Source organism: Lithobates pipiens, unplaced genomic scaffold (assembly GCF_037356315.1).
Source record: "Lithobates pipiens isolate NorthernLeopardFrog02 unplaced genomic scaffold, aLitPip1_a1.2 Scaffold_13, whole genome shotgun sequence".
In the NCBI taxonomy this organism is placed as follows: Eukaryota; Metazoa; Chordata; class Amphibia; order Anura; family Ranidae; genus Lithobates; species Lithobates pipiens.
Genome location: NW_027507718.1, coordinates 184,071,977 through 184,077,092, shown reverse-complemented (window position 1 = coordinate 184,077,092; position 5,116 = coordinate 184,071,977). Strand labels below are relative to the sequence as shown.

General features: G+C 40.2%; 1 non-coding gene across 1 annotated transcript; it reads left to right on the top strand.

The window, feature by feature from the left end:
* Window positions 1-2,973: 2,973 nt before the first annotated feature.
* Window positions 2,974-3,141, top strand: LOC143980041 (small nucleolar RNA snR190). The gene has a single exon (XR_013274187.1). It is a non-coding gene; the product is annotated as a small nucleolar RNA snR190 (small nucleolar RNA).
* Window positions 3,142-5,116: the final 1,975 nt, after the last annotated feature.

Below are 5,116 nucleotides of genomic sequence, written 5' to 3'. Positions count from 1 at the left end.
AATCTTATGTTTTTTTCTCACGGTCCAATTTGACCGTGGGGAAATGTTAAATTTTTTTCCCACGGTCAAATTTGAGCGTGGGAAAATTTTATGTTTTTTCCCACGGTCAAATATTAGCGTGGGAAAATTTTATGTTTTTTTCCCATGCTCAAATTTGAGCGTGGGAAAATTTGACATTTTTTCCCACAGTTAAATTTGAACGTGGGAAAATCTTATGTTTTTTTCCCACGCTCAAATTTTGAGCACGGGAAAATTTTATGTTTTTTTTCCCATGGTCAAATTTGACCGTGGGAAAATGTGATATTTTTTTCCCACGGTTAAATTTGACCGTGGGAAAATTTTAAGTTTTTTCCCATGCGCAAATTTGAGCGTGGGAAAAAAAACATAAAATGTTCCCATGGTGAAATTTGAGCGTGGGAAAAAACATAAAATTTTCCCACGGTAAAATTTGAGCGTGGGAAAAAAAAGGTAAAATTTTGCCGCGGTCAAATTTGACCGTGGGAAAAAAACGTAAAATTTTTACACGGTCAAATTTGAGTGTGGGAAAAAACATAAAATTTCCACACGCTCAAATTTGAGCGTGGGAATTTTTTTTCCCACAGTCAAATTTGAGCGTGGGAAAAAAATATAAAATGTTGCCGCGCTCAAATTTGAGCGTGGGAAAAAAAAAATAATTTCCCACGCTCAAATTTGAGCGTGGGAAAAAATGTTAAATTTTCCCATGCTCAAATTTAACCATAGAATATTATGTAAAATTTTCCCATGCTCAAATTTAACCATAGAATCAAATTTGAGCGTGGGAAAAAACATAAAATTTTCCCACACTAAAATTTGACCGTGGGAAAAAAACATAACATTTTCCCACGCTCAAATTTGAGCGTGGGAAAAAAACATTTTCCCACGCTAATATTTGACCGTGGGAAAAAACATACAATTTTTCCACGCTCAAATTTGACATTTTTTTTCCCATGGTCAAATTTGACCATGGGAAAATCTTATGTTTTTTTCCCACACTCAAATTTGAGCGCGGGAAATTTTAAATTTTTTTCCCACGGTCAAATTTGAGCGTGGGAAAATTTTATGTTTTTTCCCACGGTCAAATATTAGCGTGGGAAAATGTTTTTTCCCCACGCTAAAATTTGAGCGCGGGAAAATTTTGTTTTTCCCACGGTCAAATTTGATCGCGGGAAATTTTAAATTTTTTTCCCACGGTCAAATTTGAGCGTGGGAAAATTTTATGTTTTTTCCCACGGTCAAATATTAGCGTGGGAAAATTTTATGTTTTTTTCCCATGCTCAAATTTGAGCGCGGGAAAATTTGACATTTTTTCCCACAGTTAAATTTGAACGTGGGAAAATCTTATGTTTTTTTCCCACGCTCAAATTTTGAGCACGGGAAAATTTTATGTTTTTTCCCCCGGTCAAATATTAGCGTGGGTAAATTTTATGTTTTTTTCCCACGCTCAAATTTGAGCGCGGGAAAATGTTATGTTTTTTTCCACGCTCAAATTTGAGCGCAGGAAAATTTTAAGTTTTTTTCCCATGGTCAAATTTGACCGTGGGAAAATCTTATGTTTTTTTCTCACGGTCCAATTTGACCGTGGGGAAATTTTTAATTTTTTCCCACGCTCAAATTTGACCGTGGGAAAATTTTATGTTTTTTTCCCACGGTCAAATTTTAGTGTGGGAAAATGTTATGTTTTTTTCCCACGCTCAAATTTGAGCGCGGGAAATTTAAATTTTTTTTCCCACGGTCAAATTTGAGCGTTGGAAAATTTTATGTTTTTTCCCACGGTCAAATATTAGCGTGGGAAAATGTTTTTTCCCACGGTCAAATTTGAGCGTGGGAAAATTTGTCATTTTTTTCCCACGGTCAAATTTGAGCGTGGGAAAATTTGACATTTTTTTCCCACGCTCAAATTTGAGCACGGGAAATTTTCAAATTTTTTCCCACGGTCAAATTTGAGCTTTGTAAAATTTTATGTTTTTTCCCACTGTCAAATATTAGCGTGGGAAATGTTTTTTCCCACAGTCAAATTTGAGCGTGGGAAAATTTGTAATTTTTTTCCCACGGTCAAATTTGAGCGTGGGAAAATTTGACATTTTTTTCCCACGCTCAAATTTGACTGGGAAAATTTGACATTTTTTTTTCCAAGGTCAAATTTTAGCGTGGGAAAATGTTGTGTTTTTTTCCACGCTCAAATTTGAGCATGGGGAAATTTTGTTTTTTCCACGCTCAAATTTGACCGTGGGAAAATTTTATGTGTTTTTCCCATGGTCAAATTTGAGCGTGGGAAAATTTTATGTTTTTTCCCACGGTCAAATTTGAGCTTGGGAAAATTTTACATTTTTCTCAACACTCAAATTTGACCGTGGGAAAATTACATTTTTTCCCCACGGTCAAATTTGAGAATGGGAAAATTTGACATTTTTTCCCATTCTCAAATTTGACCGTGGGAAAATTTTATGTTTTTTTCCCACGGTCAAATTTTAGCGTGGGAAAATGTTATGTTTTTTCCCATGCTCAAATTTGAGCCCGGGAAAATGTTATGTTTTTCCCCATGGCCAAATTAGAGCGCGGGAAAATGTTATATTTTTTTCCCACAGTTAAATGTGAGCGTGGGAAAATTTTAAATTTTTCTCAACACTCAAATTTCTTTCCCACGCTCAAATTTGAGTGAGGGAATAATTTATGTTTTTTCCCACGCTCAAATATTAGCGTGGGAAAATTTTATGTTTTTTTCCCTTGCTCAAATTTGAGCGAGGGAAAATTTAATGTTTTTTTCCCACGCTCAAATTTCAGCTTGGGAAAATTTGACATTTTTTCCCACAGTTAAATTTGACCGTGGGAAAATCTTATGTTTTTTTCCCACGCTCAAATTTGAGCACGGGAAAATTTTATGTTTTTTCCCCCGGTCAAATATTAGCGTGGGTAAATTTTATGTTTTTTTCCCACGCTCAAATTTGAGCGCGGGAAAATGTTATGTTTTTTTCCACGCTCAAATTTGAGCGCAGGAAAATTTTAAGTTTTTTTCCCATGGTCAAATTTGACCGTGGGAAAATCTTATGTTTTTTTCTCACGGTCCAATTTGACCGTGGGGAAATTTTAAATTTTTTCCCACGGTCAAATTTGAGCGTGGGAAAATGTTTTTTTCCCACGCTCAAATTTGAGAGCGGGAAAATTTTATGTTTTTTTCCCACGGTCAAATTTTAGTGTGGGAAAATGTTGTTTTTTTCCCACGCTCAAATTTGAGCGCGGGAAATTTTTAATTTTTTCCCCACGGTCAAATTTGAGCGTTGGAAAATTTTATGTTTTTTCCCACGGTCAAATTTGAGCTTAGGAAAATTTTACATTTTTCTCAACACTCAAATTTGACCGTGGGAAAATTACATTTTTTCCCCACGGTCAAATTTGAGAACGGGAAAATTTGACATTTTTTCCCATGCTCAAATTTGACCGAGGAAGTCACGTGATCAATGACGATACGCGTAGGATTTGCCTAGGAGGATACCGGAAGCGACGTCCGGGGTTCGAACGAGGAGGCCGTTCGTTGTTTTAGCTGTAAACGTTTGAATTTTATTACTTAAATGGTTTGACCTGTGATCCTTTGCGGAGTACCTGGAGGAAAATATCTGGGGTGCTTGCACTACACTTAGGATATACACCGCAAACCATTGGAGTATACTGCTGTACCTATACCAACTGAGGATATACACCCTAATCGAGGACATACACCTTAAATATTGGAGCATATTGCTGTCTAACTGACAGCAGTGAGGTAAGGTACCCACTGCACTCAGTGTGTGAGCACCCACTTTGAGGAACTGCAAGATCACCGGTGGAACTACCCCCTGTTTATTCACAGGATTAACCCTTCACACAGCACAGCGTGGATTCACTTTATCTTGCATGAATTGATATGGATTGCTAGTCCTTTATGTCAATTAGAGACACTTTAACCACTTCAATACAGGGCACTTAAACACCTTCCTGCCCAGACCAATTTTGAGCTTTCAGCGCTGTCGCACTTTGAATGACAATTGCGCGGTCATGCTACACTGTACCCAAATGAAATTTTTATCATTTTTTTCCCACAAATCGAGCTTTCTTTTGGTGGTATTTGATCACCTCTACGGTTTTTATTTTTTGCGCTACAAATAAAAAAATACCGAAAATTTTGAAAAAAAAAATGTTTTTTTTTGTTTCAGTTTCAAAACTTTGTAAATAAGTACGTTTTCTCCTTCACTGATGGGCACTGATGGGGCTACACTGATGGGCACTGATAAGGTGGCACTGATGGGCACCAATGTGGCACCAATGAAGTGGCACTGATAGGCGGCACTGATGGGCGACACGGATGGGCGACACGGATGGGCGACACGGACGGACACTGATAGGTGGCACAAATTGGCACTGATAGCTGGCACAGATGGGCGGCACGGATGGGCGAGGCACGGATGGGCATGGATAGGCGGCACAGGTGGGCATGGATAGGCGGCACAGGTGGGCATAGATAGGCGGCACAGGTGGGCATGGATAGGCGGCACAGGTGGGCACTCATAGGCGGCACAGGTGGGCACTCATAGGCGGCACAGGTGGGCACTCAGGCGGCACAGGTGGGCACTCATAGGCGGCATCGGTGTTATAGTAATGGATGCCAATCAGTGCCAAACAATAATGCATGCCAATCAGTGATGCCCATTGTGGCCACTGATTGGCATCCATTATGGGCACTGATTGGCACCCATTGTGCTGACTGGCACCCTGGTGGTCTAGGGAGGATTATGGATTTTTATTACCTTTTCCCTGGTGGTCTAGTGGTGTCCCTGGTGGTCCAGTGTGGGCATCCTCGGGGGGGCTGTGCTGATAATCGATCAGCACAGACCCCCCCTGTCAGAGGAGCAGACGATCGGCTCTCCTCTACTCGCGTCTGACAGACGCGAGTGAGGGAAAGCCGATCACCGGCTCTTCCCATTTACACTGTGATCAGCCGTGATTGGACACGGCTGATCACATGGTAAAGAGTCTCCGTCGGAGACTCTTTACCGAGATCGTAGTTGCCGGGTGTCAGACTGACACCCCGCAACAACGATCGCCGCGATGCGCGCCCCCGGGG